The sequence below is a fragment of the Amphibalanus amphitrite genome, unplaced genomic scaffold (genome assembly GCF_019059575.1).
Source record: "Amphibalanus amphitrite isolate SeventyFive unplaced genomic scaffold, NRLGWU_Aamphi_draft 000188F_arrow, whole genome shotgun sequence".
In the NCBI taxonomy this organism is placed as follows: Eukaryota; Metazoa; Arthropoda; class Thecostraca; order Balanomorpha; family Balanidae; genus Amphibalanus; species Amphibalanus amphitrite.
In genome coordinates this window covers 770012-781237 of record NW_024881683.1, presented here as the reverse complement: position 1 = coordinate 781237, position 11226 = coordinate 770012, and the positions used below count along the sequence as shown (strand labels likewise).

The 11226-nt window shown below is 47.4% G+C and overlaps 1 protein-coding gene across 1 annotated transcript in view; it reads left to right on the top strand.

The window, feature by feature from the left end:
* The first annotated feature begins 9134 nt into the window (after positions 1 to 9134).
* LOC122384390 (myosin-M heavy chain-like) overlaps positions 9135 to 11226 on the top strand; it is a 61876-nt gene continuing 59784 nt past the window's right edge. The window contains exon 1 of the mRNA XM_043371767.1: positions 9135 to 9279. The gene's annotated coding sequence lies outside the window, so the exon portion shown is untranslated. The remainder of the gene's footprint in view (positions 9280 to 11226) is intronic.

Genomic DNA, 11226 nt, shown 5'->3' with positions numbered 1-11226 from the left:
GTTTACACTTCCCGCTTTTGTTACTATGGAGACGAGTGCTGCCAAATTCCTTCATATTTTTATATGCCTTTATTCGTAAAGTAGGGGAAATTGGGTATTATCGGACGGGTAACTTCAAGCCATCGTAACATGAAGGTTATCATTTTTATGTAACTGGGAGTCATTTAAATATATGTAGAAAGCCCAAAACTTTGAGAAAAAAAGTTACTTGGGTATTATCGCCTCGGACAGCAGCAGCAAATTACGGACGGGCGTCCAAATGGATCCATTGTTTTCAAGAATGACCGGGGCAGCCCGTTGAATAAAAATAAAAATGATATAAGTTTTTACAAAAACGCAATTTTCAAAAAAGGCCATCGATCGATTTTGATAAAAATTACATTTTTGGGATTCAGCTCACCGTCAGCTTTCGAATGGTATATACCGTTTCTTTTGAGCCTGAGATGACCTTCCGACGATGACGAACCGTGGGCCGGCCGGCCGTGCGGACGCTTTTGCGAGGCTTATAAGTTATAACGCTTATAACTCAGCAACCACTTGACCGATTTACATGCGGTACTTTCTGTAGGGTCAAGTGGTGAGTTTATCTGGAATTTCGGAAATGTAGCTCTAAAGCAGGTATCGCGTGCAGTTAGTAACCCGTTTTGGAGAGATGTGGTAACTACATGGATTCGTTTCTCGAAAATGTTTGATACTCCAGCTGAGCTGATCTTTAATGAAAACATATTTAAATCTGACTACACCAAATTTAAGACCTTACGATATGCCAGCTGGGAGAACAATGGTGTGTATGTAATTGGAGACCTTTTTAAAGACAACAGGATTTTAACTTGGGAAAGCTTCAAAGAACTATACGGTATACCTTGCAACTTTCTTGACTACTATAGCCTAGTACGCAGCCTGCCGAGGGCGCTGCAACGAGATCAGCCCACGGGTTGGTTTTACCACCGCCCTTCCATAACGGCGCGTATCTTTTACGTCTTAAGAGCATCCAGCTTTACTAGTATATTCGCAAAGCAGGCTGTAGAGCATAACGGAAACGCCAGAAGAGATATGGTAAGAATAAAAGAAAAATGGTTAAGGGATACCCGACACTTCGAACCACTATCAGTACTGACAGTGAAAAGCAGCATCTCTGCGACACGTTATACATCTTTCCAATATAAACTTGTGATGAGAGTTTTAACAACAAACACTTTTTTGTATCTAATAAATTACAGTGAGAGTGATCAATGCACTTTTTGTGCTTCGGCATCTGAGACGTTGTTGCATTTATTTTTGTTATGCAATCATGTTCAAAGTTACTGGAACGATATACTAACCTATGCATTAAGGAACGGACTCGGATTAATCGACGATAAAACAAAGATGTTTGGTGATGACAAGAGTCAGCTGATAACACACTTAGTCACGCTGGCAAAGTATGTTATATATGCGAGTCGCCGTGAGGGAACGCAGCCGTCATACAGATATTTTTGAGGATGTTTGAAGCGCGATTTTCAAACCGAAGGTTTCATCGCTGCGAAAAATAACAGCTTTGACGCATTCAACAAAAAGTGGGGACCGCTGAAACGCGATCTAAGCGATCAAACTGAAAATCAGCCACCGCTCCTATGACCCATCCGGGCCAACCCGGGACCGGCCTCTTTGACTGGGGCCGGTCGGCCGGCCGGGCGTGCGGGGCGCCGGCACTACAAGTCGACGGCTCGCACGCCCGGCCGGTGGATAGGGGGCGCCGCCCGCGATACCCCTTCGCCGGGCGGTGCGGGCGGTGGCTGATGACCCGCCACCGGAAATCGCATTCCATTAACATCCTTCAAAATGTTTCCATCCTTTTGTACAATGCAATTCCTATAGCGTGCGCGATGGTGTCGAGGGGCTGGACTGGACGGGTGGCGGCGGGGTGGGTGGGGTGGTGGCGCCATCTGCCCGACCCCCAATTGTGCCGTCTAAGCTGAGAAGCAGAGCTGAGTGAGAGTCTGGCCCGCCTCCGCCGTCCGTGCTGTCGTGGTTCGTCTCGCCTTTCCGTGCTGCCGTGGCCGGCCGCACCGCGGCCGACACGTCCGCCCAGGTTTGTTTCCGCCGCCGCTATGAAGATGGCACCTTCACTGATTTTCCCGGACGAGCGAACAAGGGGAAGTAGGGGAGACCCGGGAGGTATGGGCCCCCTGGAGGTATGGGCCATCGCAGTTTTGAAGAAGTGTTGCGTATTTTTACACATTTGACCGCGTAAACTGGTAGCAGCCATTCCGTCATACAACCCACATGATTTTCAAAATCTTCCTCAGTCTTCTTTGGCAATGAGAGGTGATAAAGCGTTTTTGCCCTCTTCGAGTAAAATATGGCACATACAGAAAATTCGTGATAAATTTGAAACATGCTCCTTCTATGATGTCAGACCATCGCTAACATAAAGTGTAAAGCATGCGAATTAAGACTGGATAGACAATTTGACGCTGTCTTGCAAGATTATGAGCTGAGATGCTACGCACATTCTGGCGTCCTAACCGGGAGGTTCGGGCCACCTTCCCCCCCCCCCCCGTGATCCTAAATCAATAAACTGATGCTTTCATTGACTGTCTTCTTCAAAAAGTTTTAGTTTTGTCGCGCAAGGTCGAAAATTTAACTACAAATTCATTCCATTCGAACAGAAATATTATTTATCTTATTTCATGGAGCATGATTGAGTTTACCAAAATAGATGTGTGCCCAAGTGACCTCCATGAAGTAAGCTGTTGGCCGCTTATGCGGTTCCTGGGCTCTAAGAGAGATCAAGGTAGATACCAGCTGCGAGTATTGTTTTCATTGTCGAGAAAAGAATATGAACCATGGCACCGGCCCATACCTCCCGGGCCATGGCCCATACCTCCCGGCGTGTTTTGATGGATCGAAAAACCGCATGATTTATTGAAAGCTGTCTCGAGACAAAATAGTTGAGCCCAGATGCCTAATATCAGGCACACTTTGCAGGCGAAAGGCAATTTCACGTACACAGAGTGAAAACCGGGGTATAGCCACTGCACACTGGAAGAAAATTGCCTTTTCACAAAACCGGCCCATACCTCCCGGGTCTCCCCTATGTAATGCATATGTATGAAGTAGATATAGGTATGTAGGTCGTGTATGATTCGAAATGTGGTGCATCAAATAAACAGTGAAAAAAAAACTTTCTGTAGGGTAGCTTCAATCCTTCTACCAAGAAGGTATTGGACTATTCCCGATGCATGTGGTTGACCCCTTATGCACGTGCCACGCCAAACGCCTTTTGGTTGGGGCGACCAACGGAGCGTCGCTCCGCTGGTCGCCCCAAAAGGCGTTATACTGGATAGGCGTTATACCGTTTACTGTTCGTACTGCTGTTGCTGGTACATACCCAGCCAGCGCCAACAGACGCTCTCCATATGTAACTATGACACATCGCCCCCTCACAGCTGTGCCACCGAGTCGGCGTCTGTATCTGAGTGGAGGTGACTGCACACGTCAGACGTACCAATGAAGGCTGACGTCGACCACGGAGAGTGACGGGCTGCACCTGCCTGCCACCGGACGGCGGGGGGTGGGGGGGGGGGGGGCAGGGCAGCAGTACCGCGGCAACTGACTGCAGACACTGACACCCACCGGTGGATCCAAGGGTGAACATTTGGGGCAAGTGACCCCTCCACCCCGCAGTGCCCGACATTGATGAAAATTTTACGTGTTCTCCAGAATAGGAATCAAATGTCTTAACCCGCGCCCTGATGGGGTCTGCCGAGCAACGCAGTCTGATGGGGGGGGGCATTTCCCCCCCTCCTAAGATCTCGAGAACCACGCAACATAGCGACAAGCGGTAAACGACGTTGGATAGCCCCAACGGGGAACTACCTTGCGACCCAATTTCATTGACCTCGGTCAAACCGATGACGTCGTAGGTCAGGCCAAAGGTCCAATTTTCACCGTTTACAGGCATTTCAAGAAATGCGTTGTAAAATCGAGTAAAATGCATTTCATTGAAAATCATCGATGGGGAAATGTTCTTCAAACACATATTTTGCTATTTGAGGTCACTGATACCAGGTCAGGTCACAGAGGTCAGGTCACTGGGGGGGGGGGTCACAATATGAAAGTGTAGTATGATACATGTTTTATGGTCCATTTTACATGACAAATGCGATAATGTGGGTCAGGCAGACTTTTGGGCCAGCTTAGGTCACGTTTTGGTCAAGGTCAGGTCAAGATCAGGTCAAGGTCAGGCCAAATTAGGTCAAATTTCAAAGTTGATATTTTTGCATAAAATGGGTATCGATTCGATGCAGCTCGTCACGGGGAGTTCAATGGTGGTCTCCGTTTTGCGCTACGAGGTCTAGAATTGCTAAAAATGGAGTTCAAAAATTTGACGTCATCAATTTTTAACAGTTTTTTCGCTATAGGTAACTTGGCCAAAAAAGAGGTATCGATCTAAAATTTGGTATGTATATCGAAGAGCGCAGGGACTATCAAATTTATTCCGTTTTTTCGAAATTCGAAAAAAATTGGAAATTTTTTGAGTTTTTCTAAAAAAATCAATTTTTTTTTGGGGGGGGTCAAAATCCCAAAATTGCGAAAATCCTAGATAGCAGTTTTGTAGCGCCGTCTTTTCTCTACACAACCGCATAAAGAACTTTAAAATTGCTTGTTAACTGTATAATTGGTGAGCGTTTCAAGATGTCATGTTTTTTGCTCATTTTCACTCGAACATGACCTCAGTTTAACCTCAATAACTCCTGACCTGAGGTGACCTGTGGCTTGAAATTTTGTGTGAAGGTGTCAAATTGATGCCCGGTAAGGTACCCAAAATTTGGCGGCGCTGCGCGCCGCCGTTTTCTCGCTATTTAAGAATAACCACAGGGGGGGCCAAAATGGCCCCCCCATCAGGGCGCGGGTTTTAACCATGCATTGCGGCATAAGTGTAACTTTATATCTCTTTGTGGGTGCTGTGCTCAAGCACCCCCAATCCTGAGCTCAGCACCCTCTGCCTCCTTAAAGCACCCCCAGCCTCCTCAAAACACTCCCAGCTGACTCAAGGCCCTCAATAATAAGCATTTCCATCTCCTAGTACGTACTGTAATGAGCTCAGTGAATCATGCAAATGCTATGCTTACTCAATTCAGTGACTAAGAGAATATACATTGAATAAATTACCACAAATTAAGATGCATGATATTTGTTTACATTACATCTGATATTATGGTGCTTGGGACAAAGTAAGATCTCCAATGTAACATAAATGAAGGTTGGCAAACAATGTCAATGGCTATAAAATTTATCGACATTCACAACACCATATTTAGTTCCTCTGTTTGGGTAAAAGCATATAAGCAGCCGCCAGCCTAACAATATCCAATTTTCTGTAATATTCTAAAAATTCAGTACAACCTGGGTCAATGAATCAAGAGGGACATGACAGAGAGATCCCATAGGTGTCCAGCTCCAGTGTTCGGGAGTACTGGAAAGCCTCACGTCGGAAGGACGTGGAAGGGTGGTAAAAGTCCACCGACGGACCTCGTGCCAAAAATTGATTGCAGCACAACCGAGGAATATGCACAGAAAGACAGTTCTTTACGGTGTTCACTCTCCCGAAGGGCACATGAAACAAGCCCGTGCGGCGGTTACGCCTCCCAGGAACATTAACCCTCGCCGGCACAGGCCAATTTGCGTCCTTCGACGGCACATGGGGGGGGGGGGGGTACGACCCCCCTCGCGTTTGGCTCCTGATCAAGCTAGAGCTTCGAAGAAAAAACGAGCGTGCTGCCCGTCACGCGAGGAAGCCGATGATATCCAATTATAAGGGCCTAGCTAGGTCATCGGTTGACCTTCCAGGTCAGGTCAATGACCCAAAAGTCGGGAAAATCGGGACCTGTTAGAAAGTCGTTAAGTGTGGCTGCCATGTGGTTTTCCGGGGTGCTGATCACGAATATCGTGTTAGTTTTGATCACAGATGATGTCTTTGGGCATTTAGACCAGGTCGGGTCAGGTCAGGTCAGGTCATGTCAACCGGTAGGGGTCGTGACGGGTATTCGTAGTACGTGTCAACCGCCTCTGACAGCTTCGTAACATGTTACGAAGGCACCAAAACTATATCGTAAATGTTCAAATGGTTGCTAAATTCGAATTCAGCTAAAAAAAAAACTAGCCTAGGCTAGAAACATGTAAACTCGAAAAAGTGAACCAAGGGCACCGGAAGGTCAGGTCAGGTCATTGACCTTTGGTGACCTCGGTTCACTTTTTCGAGTCTACACGTTTCTAGGCTAGTTTTTTTTCTAGCTGAATTCGAATTTAGCAACCATTTGAACATTTACGAAGTAGTTTTGGGGCCTTCGTAACATGTTACGAAGCTGTCAGAGGCGGTTGACACGTACCTACTACAAATACCCGTCACGGCCCCTACCGGTTGACCTGACCTGACCTGACCCGACCTGGTCTAAATGGTTAAAGACATCATCTGTGATCAAAACTAACACGATTTTCGTGATCAGCACCCCGGAAACCCCATAGCAACCAGAGTTGGCCTGCGCTACGCTACGTTACGCACTACGTTACGCTACGTTTGCTTTTTTGGCCAAAACTACGATACCGAATTACGATACGTTATTGCTACGTTACTGAATTACGGTATTTGTTAATTAACGCAGCAAATTATTTTATCGTACAACGTTATGCAATATGTCATCATCCACTACCCAGTGGAAACGGTTAGTCTCTTAGTAAGCCAAATACTGCGCAGTGCGCACAATTGATCGCCGGCTTTGCAGCATCGTCGCGTCGGTGCGGCGGTGCCTACGCGCTACTCGCTAGATGCGCTGGACTTCCGACAGGGAATTAATTCCCTGGGACTCCCCAGTGGGAAATCCCCGGTGTCGGTCTGGCCGGAAGAAAGACTCAGTGGTATTCATATAGCAGGCGTCTCACATCCTTGTAAACGGCCGGAGGTCTGGTGACGATATGAGTAAACTGAAAAAATTATGTACCTTATACAAATACAGCTGACCTGTAATTGCTACGGAATCCATTTCGTAGTTCCTACGTTATTCTATTATTTTCCGTACTACGCTACCGAAACATCCCAATTACGCTACGAAACGGTACTGACAGCTACGGGTTACCGAAAACTTCAAAATAACGTAACGTAGGCCAACTCTGATAGCAACCACACTTTACGACTTTCTAACAGGTCCCGATTTTCCCGACTTTTGGGTCATTGACCTGACCTGGCCAGGTCAACCGATGACCTAGGACCTTAAAATTGGGTATCATCGGCTTTCTCTCGTGACGGGCAGCACGCTCGTTTTTTCCGTGAAGCTCTAGCTCGATGAGAGGCCAAACGCGAGGGGGTCTTACCAACCCCCCCCCCGCTCCCTTGTGCCATCGAAGGATGCAAAATGGCCTGTGCCGGCGAGGGTTAAAGTTCCAGGGACAAAATGCAATATTTCACGAGAATCATGACCGGAGAGTAACCATCGAGCCTGTCCCGTCAGGCGTCATGTTGGATAGCCCTCAGGCCTCAATATAAGCTCATTCGTGCAGAGCTTTGCAGACCAGGCTGCCTAAGCGCGGACCTACCAAAAGTCCGGTAGGGCCTGAATTTAAATTTTAAACCCAGCGTGTTTTGAAATATGTTCAAAAACTTCCGTGATTATTAATGCATTGGGTGAGCCAAATTCGTTTTACAGTGACGTTATTAAAACAAGCTCTCGAACCGATTTAACATCATTTCTTGCATGATGCCTGATGGCTACAGTAGGGGAGAGTGGGGAAAGATGCCCAGGGTTTTGCTATGTCATATATTATTCGAAAATGACGATGGGAAAGCAAAAACTTGGAGTTTCAACGGAAGCCGACATCATTTTTCTCCAAAAATATCACACTTTCGTGCCTGAAATATTATAACTTTTTTTGCTATTAAGCATTTTCCTGAAGAAGTGAAAGGGGGCATCTTACCCCACAGGGTGGGAAAGACGCCCCCTGACGTTGGGAAAGATGCCCCCTGCACTATAAGTGACATAAATGGGCACGTGAATCGCCTGAACGAATCAGTAGTCCCTTCGAGCCTGCAGTAGACACCAAACGTCATCATAAGGGCCCTCAAAAGTAGTCGTAAGGGGCTTCAGAGGTCATCGTTAGGGCCATCATAGTCCAGCGCGGCCAAATAAGCCTCCGTGGTGGCGTTCGGAGACCACTGTGGGGCTCTTATAGGTCTTCATGATGCTTGAGGGCCCTCGAGCCCATCGTGGGGACCTCCGATGCCAGCGCGGCCCGTGGGGCCAACGTGGGAGCCCTCAAAGGATGTCGTGGGGGGCCCTGGAGTCAATAATGGGGCCCACAGAGGCCGTCGTGAGGGCTCTCAGAGTCAGATGCCGCCCAAAAAGTCGCTGTGTGGGCCGAGAGACCGGCATGGGGAGCACCCGACCGTACTGGACTCTCAATAGTCCCAGATCGGCTTTTGTCTACATCACAAGTATGTAATAAATAATTTGACGGGCTGTTTGAAGGACAGCCTACGGATTTAGGGGGGCATCTTTCCCCATCAGGACAGGGGCATCTTACCCCAAGGTACCGAAGTTTCATTAAATCAGTACAAATGATGATTTGGAAAACTACACCCATGCTGATTGCGGAAAAGTTCGTTCTAAACTGCACAGCATTCAGCAATGCATAATAAATCGAGATAAGAACGTTTTTCGCAGTTGGATAAACCTTTGTGGGGCTTTGCCCCTCCCTCTCATATAGGCGGCGGAACGAGAGGGGCACCGGGGCACCGTGCCCGCTTTGATTTTGGCATTATAACAATTAACATAAGCCCTATGGGCGTTGCATGGAAAGAATGGGACCAAAAGTCGGCAGTGCCCCCCCCCCCTCCCCCTTAATTGAAGATGTTCCGCCGCTACTGGGCACCGGTGCAGACTGCAGATATTGACATAGGGCTCGGTGCTTACTGATACCAGCACCTCGTTGACTGACACGGATGTACCGTATTTGTGTCCTGATAAGCCATAAACTTTGTGCTTATTCAGCCAATTTTTATTGCTCTCTTCTCCGCCTGGGCTAGGTCGTGCGACGGTGGCGCCCCTGGCGGCGGCTGCCGGCGGCGGGTCGGGAACTCTCGGCTCGCCGCTGACCGCAGAGGAGCAGGCAGTCGGAGTCGGGTCGCCGAGGTGCGTGTGTGGTGCGTCTGTGTGTCGCTGCTGAGCGGTGCTGGCTGCAGCTCGGTGCGGTGTGCGTTCTGGGAGGACCACTGGATGGTCTGAGGAGAGGAGACTTTTACAGGTGGGTCGCCTGATTTCGATCACTTTAAGTGCCAATTACGCGTGTCAATGTGTAAACTTACAGCGACTGATTACACTGTAAAAAATATTGACGAGCTATGTGTCAAAACAAGGGTCTCGAAACAGTCACCAGGTTGTCAATGCTTCCGGTACCTACCACTTGACTAGTTACCGCTTAGTTAGCTTACAGGCTGAGAACTATCCAGATCGTTATGATCCGGTATTGTAATGATACCCTAGGTGTACCTTTGTTTTGAAGTGCTGAATTAACTATCAAGGTTGTTTGACGTTTGTTTTCGCCTCAATCCGAAACGAGGAAGACCCTCATCAAATTATTAGGTGAAAGCCAGCCTCAGGATGATCAAAATACTAGGGGTAGTTTTGTCATAGTAATCTGTGAAGGTTGAGGAACAAGCCGTAGCAATGCACTCGTCACTAAACCAGCCTGAGATTATTCGCCAGGTAGCGGCTGCGTTTCCCTACTTGCTGAATCATGTTAGCAACTTTCCATTTCCAGACACTTTTTACGGCAAATAAATTGTTGGGTTATTTGGAAGGTGAATGACAATTTTATTTCTATAAGTCAATACATTTGTATTTCCGATTGCCCTAAAACTTTTTTTTAATCGTTTGCGGTAGGTTTTTATTGTTCGCAATAAAGTTGCGCACCTGTGAATCCTTCACTTAAAGGGACCCTCCCACCTTAACATTAATTTTGAGTTGAGATAGCCAAGTTTGCGGCCAGGCTCAGAAACCACCATTTATTCTGGTCGCAACCCCCGCAGCTTTATGGTGTTCAAGAAATTTCTTCCCTTTACTTGCAGGGTGGGACCAGCGTGGTCCCTATCTCTTAACCATTACGGGAGTCTGATGACGTCATCAGGCTTTCGAACGTCCGTTAAATGTTTGACTAAAACGTTTTGCAGCACGCGGTGGTATATGCTGCTTTGCGCGCAACAAATGCCGCACTTTCAAATAAAGTCGCTAGGAACAGCGGAGATCCCAAAAAGTAAACAAAAGTAAAAGTCTAATATCTTGAAAACCGGTGAATATTTTTCGATGAAATTTGGTAGATATTCGTTTTTGCTCTTTCTGAACCGAGCGACATCACTTTCATGCCAATTCATTAACTTTTTTGAAGGTGGGAGGGTCCCTTTAATGCGTTCCCGGCTTCCCGGCGCCAGCTGTTGCGCTGTGCCGTGCCGCGTTCGGTCGGGGGTGCGCGAGTCTGTGCAGTGCGAGTGTTTATCACTGGGCAAACCTGTATCGTTTCCATTTGTGCAGTGTCTAGTTATGAAGAATTGCTTGCCGATATATGACCTGCAGTGATCGACGTTCTGATTCAATAACTTGCCATAAGCCATTATTCTCAACGAAATCGCGCAGAGACGTTTGCAAAGTTGTCGAGGGGGGGGGGGGGCGAAACAAGAGCGATTTTAAATGAATTGCTCTCCATGCAGTGCAATAGGACTTAGGTTTAATTTTTCGAAAGTTGTGGAGCCGCCCCCGGTGTCCGGCCTGGCCAACTCTCTCAAGAACCGACAGCTAACGGAACACTGAAGTTTCACTACGACGATTTCCGCCAAAGTTATGAAGAAAGGGCAAGTGCAAGAAGTACAAAACTTCTCTTGGTAATCAAAACTTAGGTTTGGCAAATTCCAAACCCTAAGTCACTACAACTGTGGATATAAATAAGCTGGTTATTGACGGCCAAGCTCTGGCCAATCTGAGGTTCAGACCTATCATCAAGTTCATGAGGCAGCTGCGGTTGGGCGGCTCACGGGCTCCACTGCATAGGCTCAGACAGGTACTCTACAAAATGTCGTCTGTGTTCTTAGGTTCAGATCTATCGATAGGTATGTGCATGCTTCTGATTCGATTGATAACTGTAAACGGGCGCTGGAAGTGAAAGATTGGCTTGATATACGAAAGGTGCATTGCAAGAAAG